General features: G+C 49.7%; 1 non-coding gene across 1 annotated transcript; it reads right to left on the bottom strand.

Annotated features, from left to right (window-relative positions):
• Window positions 1–1,093: 1,093 nt before the first annotated feature.
• TRNAA-UGC lies at window positions 1,094–1,165 on the bottom strand. Its single transcript has one exon. It is a non-coding gene; the product is annotated as a tRNA-Ala (tRNA).
• Window positions 1,166–16,367: the final 15,202 nt, after the last annotated feature.

The raw sequence follows: 16,367 nt of genomic DNA, 5'->3' as shown, positions 1-16,367 counted from the left end.
CTCATTCAGTCATTCAATTGTATTTATTGAGCGCTTACTGTGTGCAGAGCACCGTACTAAGCGCTTGGAAAGTACCATGCAGCAATAAAGAGAGACAATCCCTGCCCACAACAGGCTTACGGTCTAGAGGGGTAGGCTTACAGTCTAGAGAAGGGCAGTGGTGTGGCCATCTTTGAGAGAAGCCCCATGGGGAAGTGTTACAGTGCCACCCGCACTGTGGGCGATGGTTTACCGCACTTAATCAATCAATCGTATTTATTGAGCGCTTACTGTGTGCAAAGCACTGTACTAAGCGCTTGGGAAGTACAAGTTGGCAACATATAGAGACAGTCCTTACGCAACAGTGGGCTCACAGTCTAAAAGGGGGAGACAGAGAACAAAACCAAACATACTAACAAAATAAAATAAATAGAATAGATATGTACAAGTAAAATAAATAAATAAATAGAGTAATAAATATGTACAAACATATATACATATATACAGGTGCTGTGGGGAAGGGAAGGAGGTAAGATGCGGGGGATGGAGAGGGGGACGAGGGGGAGAGGAAGGAAGGGGCTCAGTCTGGGAAGGCCTCCTGGAGGAGATGAGCTCTCAGTAGGGCCTTGAAGGGAGGAAGAGAGCTAGCTTGGTGGATGGGCAGAGGGAGGGCATTCCAGGCCCGGGGGATGACGTGGGCCGGGGGTCGATGGCGGGACATGTGGGAACGTGGTATGGTGAGGAGATTAGCAGCAGAGGAGCGGAGGGGGCGGGGTGGGCTGTAGAAGGAGAGAAGGGAGGTGAGGTAGGAGGGGGCGAGGTGATGGAGAGCCTTGAAGCCCAGGGTGAGGAGTTTCTGCCTGATGCACAGATTGATTGGTAGCCATTGGAGATTTTTGAGGAGGGGAGTTACATGCCCAGAGTGTTTTTGGACAAAGGCAATCCGGGCAGCAGCATGAAGTATGGATTGAAGTGGGGAGAGATACGAGGATGGGAGATCAGAGAGAAGGCTGATGCAGTAGTCCAGACGGGATAAGATGAGAGCTTGAACGAGCAGGGTAGTGGTATGGATGGAGAGGAAAGGGCGGATCTTGGCGATGTTGCGGAGAATAATTGGAGATACCGGGGATCGAACCCGGGGCCTCATACATGCAAAGCATGCGCTCTACTACTGAGCTACATCCCCTTCACTTACTAACTGAAGGTTAGCCTGCAAGTCCAGATTCCCTTGTCTCCACTAAATAATAATAATAATGGCATTTATTAAGCACTTGCTATGTGCAAAGCACTGTTCTAATCACTGGGGAGGTTACAAGGTGATCAGGTTGTCCCATGGGGTGCACACAGTCTTAATCCTCATTTTACAGATGAGGTAACTGAGGCCCAGAGAAGCAAAGTGACTTGCCCAAAGTCACACAGCTGACAAGTGACGAAGCCGGCATTTGAACCCATGACCTCTGACTCCAAAGCCCGTGCTCTTTCCACTGAGCCATGCTGCATCTCTAAGGCTATACCACCCCTCTCCACCCTCCCTACTCCTTCTTTTCCTCTACATTCAAACCTGGCAGCACTCTCCCCACCGCCATCTCCTCAACATGGGCGTGCCTGCTTGTGAGAGGAATCTGGGGTGAAGGAGAAGGAGCAGAGGAGTGAAAGGGTGAAGTGGAGGTCGGGCAACAGAGGAATCAGAGACAGCGTGGCTTAGTGGAAAGAGCACGGGCTTGAGAGTCAGAGGATGTAGGTTCTAATCCCGCCTCTGCCGCTAGTCTGCTGTGTGACCTTGGGCAAGTCACTTAACTTCCTTGTGCCTCAGTGACCTCATCTGTAAAATGGGGATTAAAAGTGTGAGCCCCACGTGGGACAACCTGATTATCCTGTATCCACCCTAGCGCTTAGAACAGTGTTTGGAGCATAGTAAGTGCTTAACAAGTACCATAATTAATATTATTATGATAGAAAAGGGGAGGCAAAAGAGTAGAATGAAGAGTGGGAGAGAGTGAAATGAAGGAGGGGAGAGGCCAGTGCATCCTGGAAGGAGAGGGAGAGGGAATGGTACCGGGGCCCCCTAGGACAACTAGCAGAATATAATGAATCACAGACTCAACTCAAAACTTGGAAACTCCTCGGGTTGGAAAAGACTCATAGATGCCATCTTGTCCAATGTCCTGCTTCCCCACTCCAGCCCAGAAGAATGGTCGGGAGTGGGGTGGTAGTGGTGGTGAGGGAAGAAGATATGCCTGGGCACTAGTGGATTAATGGAAGATTTAACCCCTCTTCCCCCCAGGCCCCTGGTTTCTCCCCTTCATGGTTGGAACCCCGAGCAGTTGACTGTGAACCAAAGATTGTTCTTAGTGAAGATTCCATGGGAGGGAGGGCTGGGGAGACTTGGCATCTCATTTCTCCCTCTTCCTCCACCTCTCATGCCCCAAAGTCCTAGATCATCTTATCTTCCGCATCCCAAATCCATTTTGGAGGCTCCAGCTACAGCAAGGGTCAACCTGGATCCAGGCAACCGAGTGCAGTTCTGGATGAGTAAGGAGCTGGCTTGCCCAGGGACAGAGGGATGGACCAGATGACCTACAGAACTCCCTGCCAGCTTGCCCGGCCACGTCACCCCTCTTCCTCCATCTCCCCCCTCCACCCCTTCACTCAACCCTCCCTCTCCCTTCCTAGCTCATCCTTGCTCATTCAGAGCTCTAGGCCCCCAGGGACAGCTCTTACCTCTCACTCCAGACCAGGCATGTCACGGGAGTGAAAGTCGGGCCACTGGAGCCAGAAGAGGGGGTGTGGGAAGGAAGGAGGGGCCGTGAGGAGTTTCAGGAAGTGTCCCCAGGGGCTGGGACGTGGGGGTGGGTGGTGGCTGTGTGTGGAATGTTGGTCCCATCAAGAGGACAGTTCTAAAGTGAAGGAGCACTTAGTATTAGCAACCGACTCCTCTGCGATCTTTCAACTGAGGCGGATTAAGACATCCACACCCAGGTGGAAGCAGTAGTAACAAGTGGAGGTGACCCACAGAACCCTCCTCCCTGTCCTATCTTTCCTTCCTCCCCATCACCCCAGTGGGATTTAGAGTCAAGGGGCGGTGGGGGAAGGGGGCTTAATGTTAATTACCAGTAAATATGACCACGGGAAGTCCATTCAGATACAATTTCTTTCCAAGTGGACCTGCAGCATTTCCATTGCCCCTGACCTGGTGGACTCTTCTGAGCTTCTTCTTTTTCACCTTCTTCCCAGGCAACAACATTCCCGGTTTAAACTCCAGCCAGTGCACTGGGGAGCTGCCGCTGCGACTAAAGCCCATTTCAGTCGGGCCCGGTGAGGAGAAGCCTCTGGCTCCAGGAAGCAGAGGAACAGTCCACGGGGAGTGAGAGAGGCAAAATTGTCGCGTTCAGCAGGAAATCCCTTGTGGGTCCTTGTGGGCAGAAAAAGTCGGGGTTGTCCCTTCCCAGTTCTCTACCTTTCCGTCCTTCGGGAGGAAGCAGGGGTCTGAAACATTGGCTTGGCTTTGGGCACGATTCTCCACTTTAAAATTTTCTTGGACAGAAATGGTGGGCGAGGTTCAGACCGAGTTGGTTTTTTTTTTCTTTGAGGAAATAAATGTTAGATTGAAATCAATCCAAATTGATAAGCATTCAGTGGGTTTGAACCAGGTTATGTTTTGAATGTTCTTAGCCTTGTGGAACAGTTCAGTTATTCTGTAGGTGAGGGGCAGGGAGAGAACTGGAGAAATGAATTAGGGCTGGAGGGGCGGGTAATTGAGAAGCAGTGTGGCCTAATGGAAAGAGCATAAGCCTGGGAGTCAGAAGACCTGGGTTCTAATCCCGGCTCTGCCACCTGTCTGTTGTATGACCTTGGGCAAGTCACTTCACTTCTCTGGGCCTCAGTTACCTCATCTGCAAAATGGGGATTAAGACTGTGATCCCTATGTGGGAAAGGGACTGTGTCCAACCTGATTAGCTTGTGTCTACCCCAGCACTTAACAGTGCCTGGCACATAGTAAGTGCTTAATAAATACCATTAAAAACCAAAACCTAAATACCATAAAAAAGGGGATGGGGGGAACCCCACCATCCCCAAGCCTCCACGTCATCTCTTATTTTTCTGCAACTGGAGAGCCGGATTATCCCACATGCTTGCCAGTCGGATGGTAGTGAGGGCACAGAGGGGGCCAGGGGCCGGGGACCAATCCAGACAGACAAGTGACCCAGAAATTTTGTCCAGTGCCAACCCATGAGCTGGGCAGAACGTATTCAATGGGGCCAGTCCCAGCCTGGAGCCTAGGTGGAAGCACTTCAAAAGTCATCCCCCTTCTCTTCCCACCCACATTGCTGGGTGGCCCTGAGTAGAGGGGAGGGAAAAGGAGGGGAGATGGAAGGAGACAGTAGGGCATGGGAAGGGAGAGGAATACCGGATCAGACTGGCGGGATTGGCTTGGAAGAAGAGGGTGGGAAGGAAGCATAGACCAGACACTGGGAAAAATGGTTGTGGCTTTTCAGCTCCGTATTAAGTTGCTGGGTGGCCACCTCCTTATGAAGACGTGAAGCCACTTAAGCCATTTCCTGGGAGAATATCTCCGGCCCTGCTCTGACTCATCTGAGTGCTCATTTTCACACACCTGTGCTCATGGCTCTCCCCAGGAGCCCCTCTGCATCTCCCTCACCCCGTTACGATCTCACTCACACTACGTCCTACTCCCCGGTCCTCAGAGGTGAAGGTGGCTCATGCTGAGCTTTGTATCTGAGCCCCCACAAGTCAAGAGCTGGGCCTAGACCCTCCAGGCTAGGAAGTCCTTCCTTAGAGCTAACCCGCAGGACTCCTGCTGCTGTTTGATCAAAGGTCCTTCCTGGTGTGTGTGGTTTGGGCCAGGTGAATCGGAAGGGAGCATGGTGAGGACATGCTTTCTCCATGTCCATTCGCCTGTCCACATTTGAGGAGACCTGATCTTGGCTCTCGATCCCATTCCCCTAGAGGGTGGCCAGAGACTTCCCTGGGAAAGATTTGAGAATCCCTCAGCCGAGTTTGGGGGATCAATGAGCCCAGGGCCAGTTAATGTGGCCCTCTCTGATTGGGCCACCTGAGGAGGGTTTGCCAGCCTGGATGCGGGGCAGTGAGTTATTTTTCTGTTTGGATCTTCCTTCCAGGAACTGCTAGGGGCTGGCCTTAGCACCCTGAAGCCTTGCTTACAACTGAACTGCTGCTGCTGATGATGATGATCACACATGGGTCTTTCTGCTCTGCCGATGAAACATTCCCAGTCACGAAACTCTCAGTTGGTGAGGGGGGCGTAGGACACCTGGGTCCCCCTTAGCTAGGAAGAGCTAGAGGCTGCCAGGTAGGAAAGGGCCTGGGGACCTTCTCTGCCTATGGGCCGGAGCTTTGGGGGAGCTTCCGATCTCCTTGCCTTCCTCTGCAACTGGGAGCAGGGGCTGGAGAATTTCCATTAGACCAGTGGGGGTCAGGGTCACTGGAGCCATGATCCTGAAGGAGAACCAGCCAAAAAGTGGGAGTGTGGGGCTCACAGGGGGAGAGAGAGAGGGAGGAAGTGAGAAAGGGGGAGTGCGCTCCTCTGGGTCAGCCCACCTCCTTACCCGGCCCTCTGTCCTCTTAGAGGTGGGACTCATCCGCTCACCTCCCCCAGGCTGCACCCATGCGCCATGTACTTTGGGTGCCACATCCACAGCAGGGCTGCAGTGAATTCTTCTAGGTCTGTGGTGAACATGTACCAAGGAGGACCTAGGACTCAAAGGAAATCATGAGACAATGTCTGGGGATGCAACTAGGAATTGTGGGTATGTGGCTGATGTGGCCCTGCCAAACTCTCCCTGCCAAATCTCCAAGGCAGGGCTTGGGGAGCAATAATAATAATATTCATAATAATAATTACGGTACTTAAGTACTTACTACGTGCCAAGTACTGTTCTAAGCGCTGGGGGTATCGCGGGTTATAATCCCGCCTCTGCCACTTGTCTGCTGTGTGAGCTTGGGCAAGCCATTTAACTTCTCTGTGCCTCAGTTACCTGATCTGTAAAATGAGGATTAAGACTGTGAGCCCCACATGAGACAACCCGATCACCTTGTGCCTCCCCCAGTGCTTAGAACAGTGCTTGGTACATAGTAAGCGCTGAACAAATACCATCATTATTTTTATTATTATTAGAAGGTAATCAGGTTGGACATAGTCCCTGTCCCACATAGGGCTCACTCTCTTAATCCCCATTTTACAGATGAGGTAACTGAGGCCCAGAGACTTGCCGAAGGTCACACAGCAGACATGCGGCAGAGTCGGGATTAGAATACTACTACTACTAATAATAATTTTGGTATTAAGCACTTACTATGTGCCAAGCACTGTTCTAAGTGTTGGGGGGATACAATGTGATCAGGTTGTCCCACGGGGGGCTCGCAGCCTTAATCCCCATTTTACAGATGATTAGAACCCATGGCCTTCTGACTCCTGGGCCCGTCATCAAATCATAAGATGAGATCATTGACTATCTGATTTGATGATCTCATTAGCGATCCCAGAACATAGCACAGTGTTTGGCACATAGGAGGCACCTAGTAAATACCACCGTTATTATTATTAAGTTCTAGAAATGGCCACATCCTCTGTGATGCCCCTATTGGGCAGGGTGGAGATAGTGGTACTGCCAAACCGCATGGCCTAGTGGATAGAGCACCTTTTTCCCTCCAAAGTGAGTCATCAATCGATTCATTCATTCATTCAACTGTATTTATTGAGCACCTACTGTGTGCAGAGCACTGTACTAAGCGCTTGGGAAGTACAAGTCGGTAACATATAGAGACGGTCCCTACCCAACAACAGGCTCACAGCCTAGAAGGGGGAGACAGACAACAAAACAAAACATGTAGACAGGTGTCAAAATCGTCAGAACAAATAGAATTAAAGCTATATGCATGTCATTAACAAAATAAATTGAACAGTATGACAAAGGAAGGGGAGGAGAATGAATAAGAGGACGAGGACAAGAAGGACAGGGACATGGAGGAGGACGACGCCAACGAGGTCGAGGACGACGCCAACGAGGCCGAGGACGACGTTGTGGAAGTCGAGGACGGCGCCAACGAGGTCGAGGATGATGCCGATAACGTCGAGGACAACGCAGACAACGTCAGTCAAAAAATAATGATCAATTGAGCACCTACTTTGTGCAGGAGCTTGAGAGAGGACAGTGCAGTTAGCAGACTAGATTCCTGCCCTCAAGGAGTTTACAGCCTACTGGGGAGACAGACGCTAAAATCAATTTCAGGTAAGGGGAAGCATTTATTCATTCATTCAATCGTATTTATTGAGCTCTTACTGTGCACACAGCACTGTATTAAGAGCTTGAGAAAGTACAATACAACAGTAAACAGATACATTCCCTGCTCACAACAAGCTTACAAGCTAGAGAGGGGGAGACAGACATGAATACAAATAAATAAATTACAGATATGTACATAAGCATGTAGGGCTGGAAGGGGGAAAGAACAAAGGGAATAAGTCAGGGTGATGCAGAAGGGAGTGGGAGAAGAGGAAAGGGGAAGGGGCTAGTCGGGTGGAGATGCTCTGAAGGCTTTGAAGTGGGAAAGAGTAATTGTCTGTAGGATTTGAGGAAAGAGGGCATGCCAGGCCAGAGGCAGGATGTGGGCCGGGGTCCACAGCGAGACAGGTGAGATCGGGCACAATGAGAAGGTTAGCACCAGAGGAGCGAAGCATGCGAGCTGAGTTGTAGAAGGAGAATTGTGAGGTGAGGTAGGAGGGGGCAATGTAATAATAATAATAATAATCACGGCATTTGTTAAGCGCTTACTATGTGCAAAGCACTGTTCTAAGCGCTGGGGGGAATACAAGGTGATCAGGTTGTCCTACCTGGGGCTCACAGTCTTAATCCCCATTTTACAGATGAGGTAACTGAGGCCCAGAGAAGTGAAGTGACTTGCCCAAAGTCACACAGCTGACAATTGGCGGAGCTGGGATTTGAACCCATGACCTGTGACTCCAAAGCCCTGGCTCTTTCCTATGAGCCGCGCTGCTTCTCTGAAGCAATGGCAGAGCCAGGATAAGAACCCAGATCTTCTGACTCCCAGGCGACTGCTCCCATGGCTCATTATTAGCAGGAGCAACAGCAGCAGCAGGTTTTGTTGAATGCCTCCTGATGCAGGGCTGTGATGGAGGTATAAATCCAGGGTGACACATGCACATAACCCGCCCTCCTCCTAGGAACCCCATGTGGGACACAAACTCTGTCCAACCTACTTATTTTATATGTACTGCTTTAAAGCCAATGGTGAGGAGTTTTTGTTTGATACAGAGATGGATGGGCAACCACTGGAGTTTTTTGAGGAGGAGGGTGACATGTTCTGAACCGTTTTTGTGGAAAAATGATTCAGGCAGCAGAGTGAAGTGTGGACTGGAGAGGGGAGAGGCAGGAGGCTGGGACGTCAGTCAGGAGGCTGATGCAGTAATCCAGGCAGGATAGGATGAGTGAATGTATTAACATGGTAGCAGTTTGGATGGAGCGGAAAGCATGGATTTTTAGCAATGTTGTGAAGGTGGGACCAACACGATTTAGTGATTTAGCAACAGAGTTTAAAGAGCTGTGCGTAAGTACTGAGGGAACTGAGTGCCCAAGTGCTGGAGTGTCAGTAGCGTTGGGGAGAAGTAGGGTGGGGAGATGAGAAATGAATCAGGGAAGGCCTTCTGGAGGAGGCTTTGAAGATAAGGAGAGTGATGGTCCGTTGGATGTGAAAGGGGAGGGAGTTTCAGGGAGGAGGAATGCTGTGAACAAGAGGTCGGTGATGAGAGAGAAGAGAATGAAGCACAGTGAATAGGTTGGCTTAAGGAGATTGAAGTTGGTGAGCCGGGATGTAGTGGTAGGGAAGCAAGGATAACTAGCAGGGAGAGAACTGATTGAGTGAGTTGAAGCCAATGGTTAGGCGTTTCTGCTTGATATAGAGAGGAATGGGCCACCCTTGGAGGATTTTAAGGAGTGGGAAAATGTGGGCAGGAGGATGTTTTAGAAAAATGATCCGGGCTACAGAGTGAAGCGTACACTGGAGAGGGGAGTGGCTGGAGGCAGGGAGGTCTGTGCGGAGGCTAGGTTTGAAACTATGCTCATTGGTGACCCAACTATCCTGGATGGCTCATGTCGGGGGAATGGACGACAAATAATTCCCCACACAACTCCTGGATGGTGAGCTGAAATTTAAATTAAGGAGGACAGAGGAAACATTTTAAGGCCCTGGTAGAACAGAGCCTTAGACCACGCTGTATCCCAGCTGAAAACTAGGAGTCAACTGTGACGGCTACACCAGCATGGCAAATCGCAAACAGGAGAGGGCCTGCTCTTTTTGACCAGACACCTTGTGAAATTGAAATTAAGGAGGACAGAGGAAATATTTTAAGGCCCTGGTAGAACAGAGCCTCGGACCACGCTGTATCCCAGCTGAAAACTAGGAGTCAACTATGACGGCTACACCAGCATGGCAAATCGCAAATAGGAGAGGGCCTGCTCTTTTTGACCAGGCACCTTGTAAGTCTCATGAGACAAGGAGGTAAAAGCCAAACAGCACCAGGAACTGCAAACAACAATCATAATCCCAAGCAAGAGCTTGGGAGTCAGAGAACGTGGGTTCTAATTCATTCAGTCGTATTTATTGAGCGCTTACTGTGTGCAGAGCACTGTACTAAGCGCTTGGGAAGTACAAGGCAACATATAGAGACGGTCCCTACCCAACAGTGGGCTCACAGTCTAGAAGACTGTCTAGAAGACTGTTCTAATCCCAGCTCCCCTAGTTGTCTGCTGTGTGACCTTGGGCAAGTTACTGGAGAAGCAGCATGGCTCACTGGAAAGAGTCCGGGATTTGGAGTCAGAGGTCATGGGTTCAAATCCCGGCTCTGCCAATTGTCAGCTGTGTGTCTCTGGGCAAGTCACTTCACTTCTCTGTGCCTCAGTTCCCTCATCGGTAAAATGGGGATGAAGACTGTGAGCCCCCTGTGGGACAACCTGATCACCTTGTAACCTCCCCAGCGCTTCAAACAGTGCTTTGCACACAGTAAGCGCTTAATAAATGCTATCATTATTATTATTATTACTTAGTTTCTCTGTGTCTCAGGTACCTCATCTGTAAAAATGGGGATTGAGACTGTGAGCCCCACGTGGGACAACCTGATTACCTTGTATCTACCCCAACGCTTAGAACAGTGCTTACCCCAGGGTAAGTGCTTAACAAATATAATAATTATTGTATTAGCACAGCAAGAGGTGGGGGCTGGGACTGTGGCTCCTGCATTGGCCTTTTCAGTCGCAGGAAAATTTCCCTGTCAGTGGTGTCTTCTTTGAGTAGGAGGGCTGATGTATGTGTGTCTCTTTATAAGCCCACACACACATATGCATGCATGAGCCCCTTTTTTCCTCTCCTCCTCCCCATCCCCCCCGCCCTACCTCCTTCCCCTCCCCACAACTCCTGTATATATGTTTGTACAGATTTATTACTCTGTTGATTTTACTTGTACATATTTACTATTCTATTTATTTTGTTAATGATGTGCATTTAGCTTTAATTCTATTTGTTCTGATGACTTGACACCCGTCCACATGTTTTGTTTTGTTGTCTGTCTCCCCCTTCTAGACTGTGAGCCCGTTGTTGGGTAGGGACCGTCTCTATATGTTGCCAGCTTGGACTTTCCAAGTGCTTAGTACAGTGCTCTGCACACAATAAGCGCTCAATAAATATGATTAAATGAAGGAATGAATCACCTATGGTGTGGGGAGCATGGCACTAAGCACTTGGGAGAGAATAGTAGAGGTGGAAGAACCAATCCCAAAAGGCCTTCCCCAATTGATCCCTCTTTTCCCTGGCTCCCTCTCCCTTCTGCGTCATCTATGCACTTCAATCTGTGACTTTTGGACGCTTGATATTCACCCCGCACCCAACCCCACAGCACTTATGCACATATTTTTAAATTATATATTTAAAATGACTTATTTATTCATATTAATGTCTGTATCCCCCTCTAGACTGTAAGCTCGCTATGGGCAGGGAACATGTCTGCTAATTCTGTTGTAGTGTACTTTCCCAAGGGTTTAGTACATTCATTCATTCATTCATTCATTCAATCATATTTATTGAGCACGTACTGTGTGCAGAGCACTGTACTAAGCGCTTGGGAAGTACAAGTTGGCAACATATAGAGATGGTCCCTACCCAACAGTGGGCTCACAGTCTAGAAGGGGGACAGTGCTCTGCACATAGTAAGCACTCAATAAATAGGATTGGTTAATCCCTGCCCTACAGGAATTTACAGTCTAGTGAGATACAGAAATCTTTATAGATAGGAGGAAAAAGAGTGGAAGGATCCATAGATGAATAAGCACGTGCTTAAACAGTCAAGCATGTAAATCAATATGTACACAAGTGCTGAGTCCTTTAAATAGTGTAAACATTGCCAAACTTGCTATTTTCCAACCATCAGCACCAAGGGAGGGTGGAGAGGGGCCGCCTTGTGCCATGGGGCCTGTTCCAAGGCTGGACTCAGTCAGATGGGGCTGCAGGGCCCCAGGCTGAAGGCGCCGGTGTTGGCCCTGTTCCATGACCGCGCCCCGGAGCTCGGCCAGGTCCCCTCCCATTCTAGGGTCTGCCTAGGGTCTGAACGGGCAATGCGTCACAAGAGCAAAAATTGGGGTTTGGAAACTCACCACTGGATGGGAGTTTGAGGTGGGTGACCCCCACCCTCCGCGACCCCTCCGAAGAAGTGCTGACCACTCTGATGGCCACGAGGAAAATGCCCAGATGGCCATCGGGGTAACTTAAGCACTTAACAAATGCCATTATTATTATTATTATTAAGCCTGTCCTTGACCCCTCTCCCATCCCTTCCCTGCCCTTGGGTGGGGACCTGAATTTCCCAAGTTTTTGAAAGGATGAAAGGGCTGCCTGGTGCAAACTAGAGGCTGGCTCTTGGGTTTGTAGTGTTTCCCCTGGGCTTAACTCGGCCAAGGGTCCTTATCAGCCTCCCCTGTCATCCTCCTCCGTCAGCATAAGATGTGGGGAGGGGAGAGAGGGACCCAACCCTGTCCCTAATTATAGCTCTCGGAGACAATGCTCAAGAATTCCCCTGAAACCAGATAGCAGGCGCGGGTGGGTGATGGGGATGAAGAACCCAAACAATCAAAGCAACTGGAATTTTCCAGGCCTGCCCCATTGGAGTGGCACCATCTTGACACATCAAACCCCAAATGTTCTCTGCCTTTCGGGAGCGGTGGTGGAAATCTTGAGGGGAAAGAGGAGCAGGAATGAGGGGGTAGATAACCTCTCTCAAGAAGCACCAGTGGCTGCTCCCCAGACCTGGACTGGGAGTCTGATATTTAGGAACCTGTCTGGGTGTCCCATCAGACTATCAACTCCTCGGGGGCAGAGACTATGTCCCTCTGTCCCGCCTCATAAGTGTCCAGTACAGTGTGTGTGTGCGGCTTCTCTATCTCTCCTTGCAGGATTTAATACACTCTGTGTGTATTGTGTGTGTGTGTCTGTTCATCTTGTTCTCCCTCATCAGATTGTCAAGTCGCTCCAGGGCAAGTAGCCCTCCTTTCTTCGGTCGAAAACTGTCTGTTCTCATTCTTGTCTTCTTCATCAGACTATCATCAACTCACGGTGGGTAAGTGGGTGAGAAGCAGCATTGTCTAGCAGAAAGAGCCCGGGCCTAGGAATCAGAGGACCTGAGTTCTAATCTCAGCTCTGCCTCTTACCTGCTGTGTGCCCTTGGGCAAGTCATTTAACGTCTCGGCATCCCAGTTTCCTCACCCCCAAAATAGGAATTCAATACCTGTTCTCCCTCCTGCTTAGACTGTGAGCCCTGTGTAGGACAAGGGCTGTGCCCAACCTGATGATCTTGTCTCTACCCTAGCACTTAGTACAGTGCTTGGCACATAGTAAGTACCTAACAAGTGCCACCATTATAAGGGCCATTTCTTCTCCCTCCGCTCCTCCCTCCAGCATCTAGTGGAGTCTCGTGTAATATGCAGGTGTCTCGTTCTCTTCTCTGGCCTGTGCCTTCCTCCTGTTTTCAAGCTGACCTTATTTGACAGAGATTGAGGGGTAAAATATTCTGGATTGGGGCCTCTCTATATCCCATTAATGGAGCAACCAATCATTCAACCAGTCAGTAGATCAATGGATCGATCATCAATGAACAAATAAATCAATCAACCAGTCAACTGGTCAATCAATCAATCAATTAATCAACCAATCAATCCTCAACCAAATCAGCAATCAACCTATAAAAGAATGACTGGATGAATAATAATAATAATAATAATAATAATAATAATAATAATAATAATGGTATTTGTTAAGCGCTTACTATGTGCAAAGCATTATTCTAAGTGCCGGGGAGATACAAGGTGATCAGGTTGTCCCACGTGGGGCTCACAGTCTTAATCCCCATTTTACAGATGAGGGAACTGAGGCACAGAGAAGTGAAGTGACTTGCCCAAAGTCACACAGCTGACAAGTGGCAGAGCCGGGATTTGAACCCATGACCTCTGACTCCAAGGTGGACTGCCTGGGTCCTGGCTTCTTTTCCCTGGATATCAGAGGCAATCCTTACAGACCTGTGGCCTAGGACAGGGAATTCCAGAAGCTGGGCCTAGTTTATTTCCTCCCAGGGCCACAGGGAGGGAAGCTTCCTGGGGCAGAATTGTAGCAGAGGACTCTCAGGATGCAGTTTCAGCCACATGCCCAGGAGGGGGTGAGGGTGGGCTGGACACTCCCTCGGAGCCCAGATAATAATAATAATAATTGTGGTATTTAAGCGCTTACTGTGTTCCAAGCACAGTTCTAAGCGCTGGGGGAGATACAAGGTAATCAGGTTGTCCCACGTGGGGCTCACAGTCTTAATCCCCATTTGACAGATGAGGAAACTGAGACACAGAGAAGCTAAGTGACTTGCCCAAAGTCACACAGCTGACAAGTGGTGTTTTTCTCTTTGGCTGGGAGCCACAGCAGGATAATAATAATAATGATGACATTTGTTAAGCACTTACTACGTGCAAGGCACTGTTCTAAGCGCTGGGATGCACAATAGGATGTTGACATATCCCTCTGGTATCCCACCCAGCATCTGGATGGGCATTTGTGCGTATGTGTTTGAGACAGACGTGGGCCTGGCCCCTGTGGAGGGTCTGGAGTTGCTATTAGGGGGAGGAGGTGGAGAGAGAGTGAGAAAAGGAGAGAGAGAGCAGTCATCTTACTTGGTGCTGATTTTAAAGCAGGTGTTGAGCGTCTCCGTCTGGAGTCTGGAGATAGACCCTTGTCTGCTTGCCTGGAAAGGAGGGTGGAGGCAGAGACCCCCACCAGGACTCCTGCCTGGGGTCATGAAGGGTTTGAGGGCTTCCAGAGCGGAACACTGACTTCAAGGTAGTTGCCCCTCTGCTGCCCTTGGATTCTTGCTGGTCCTGAGACTCATAGACATGTCACAGGTTCCTTTACCTCAATCCCATCCATGCAACCCTCCGGCTCTATTTTCTTTTATGGTATTTGTAAAGTGCTTACAGTGTGGCAGTCCCTTTCGAGATGAGGTTGAGAAGGGAGCATGACCCCAGCTCTTCTCCCTGGGGTCACCCCATCTCTCCAAGACTGGAAGGGTGCTCAGCCCCTCACAATTCTCGCCACCGCCATCACATGCCCAAGGGGCCTATCCCCTGCCTGATCAGTTCCCCAGAGCAAGGGATTAGTTCCCCACCCCCGGATCAGGGGGAGTCCAGATTTGGGTCTGGTGAATGGTAGTCAGAAGGACCTGGGTTCTAATCAATCCTGTCTCTGCTGCTTGTCTGCTGTGTGACCTTGGGAAAGTCACTTCATTTCTCTGTGCCTCAGTTGCCTCATCTGTAAAATGGGGATTAAGACTGTGAGCCCCAAACAAGACAGGGACTGTGTGCAACCTGATTCGTTGTGATGATACTAGAGACTCAGATTGAACTCAGCCCCTGGCCCACATGGGACTCACGGTTTAAGAAAAGATTTCCCCACGTTCCTGCACCCAGTCTTTTCTAGAAACCTCTTAAATTTTCTCCCAGCTCTGGGGTTTAAGGAGAGCCACCTCTGGTGGTAGGTTAGACATGAAGCCCATATATGTAATAGAGTGGCTATTGTATGAGAAGCAGCGTGGCTCAATGGAAAAAGCATTGGCTTTGGAGTCAGAGGTCACGGGTTCGAATCCTGGCTCTGCCAATTGTCAGCTGTGTGACTGTGGGCAAGTCACTTCACTTCTCTGTGCCTCAGTCCCCTCATCTGTAAAACGAGGATTAAAACTGTGAGCCCCCTGTGGGACAACCTGATCACCCTACAACCTCCCCAGTGCTTAGAACAGTGCTTTGCACATAGTAAGCACTTAATAAATGCCATTATTATTATTATCCATCCAGCACTTAGTAGAGTGCCTGGGCACATAGTAAGTGCTTAAGAAATACTATTATTATTATTAGTAGTATCGCAGCAGTGATGTTGCCATACTGTACTCTTCATGTGGGTTCCCTCTGAGCATGGGGGGTTGTTAGCTGGGGTAACATCCAGAGAAGCAGCGTGGCTCAGTGGAACGAGCCCAGGCTCTGGAGTCAGAGGTCATGGGCTCGAATCCCGGCTCTGCCAATTGTCAGCTGTGTGACTGTGGGCAAGTCACTTCACTTCTCTGTGCCTCAGTTCCCTCATCTGGAAAATGGGGATTAAGACTGTGAGCCCCCCGTGGGACAACCTGATCTCCTTGTAACCTCCCCAGTGCCTAGAACAGTGCTTTGCACATAGTAAGCGCTTAATAAATGCCATTATTATTATTATTATTATTATTATTATTGCTTTGGGTTTATTGACAGGATTGTAGGGGTGCGGGGGGTGGCAGGGGCAGCAGAGGAGGTAGGGGCAACACTCAGCCCAGTGTTCCCTAGAGTGTCCTGCACGTTGTCTCAGTTGGCCCCTAAACCATGAGGGGACATATGGCATCTGACTACGGAGAAGGGGTGATTGCTCCCTATCTGTAAATCCCCAGAACCTCCTGGGACCAGGAAGTGGGGGCCAACCCAACCCTTCCCAGCTCCAGTTCCAGCCCCTGTTTTCACTGGGAAGCAGCATGGCGTAGTGGCTAGAGCACGGGCCTGGGAGAAGGTCATGGGTTCTAGTCCTGGCTCTGCCACTTGTCTGCTGTGTGACCTGGGGCAAGTCACTTCACTTCTCTGTGTCTCAAGTTACTTCATCTGGAAAATGGGGATTGAAACTGTGAGCCCCGCGTGGGACAGGGACTGAGTCCCACCTGATTTACTTGTATCCAACCCAGCACTTCACAGAGTACCTGGGCACGTTGTAAGCACTTAACAAATTCCACTATTATTATT

The sequence above is a fragment of the Tachyglossus aculeatus genome, unplaced genomic scaffold (genome assembly GCF_015852505.1).
Source record: "Tachyglossus aculeatus isolate mTacAcu1 unplaced genomic scaffold, mTacAcu1.pri scaffold_67_arrow_ctg3, whole genome shotgun sequence".
In the NCBI taxonomy this organism is placed as follows: Eukaryota; Metazoa; Chordata; class Mammalia; order Monotremata; family Tachyglossidae; genus Tachyglossus; species Tachyglossus aculeatus.
Note: the sequence above shows the minus strand (reverse complement) of the source record. Positions and strands in the feature narration are given on the sequence as shown.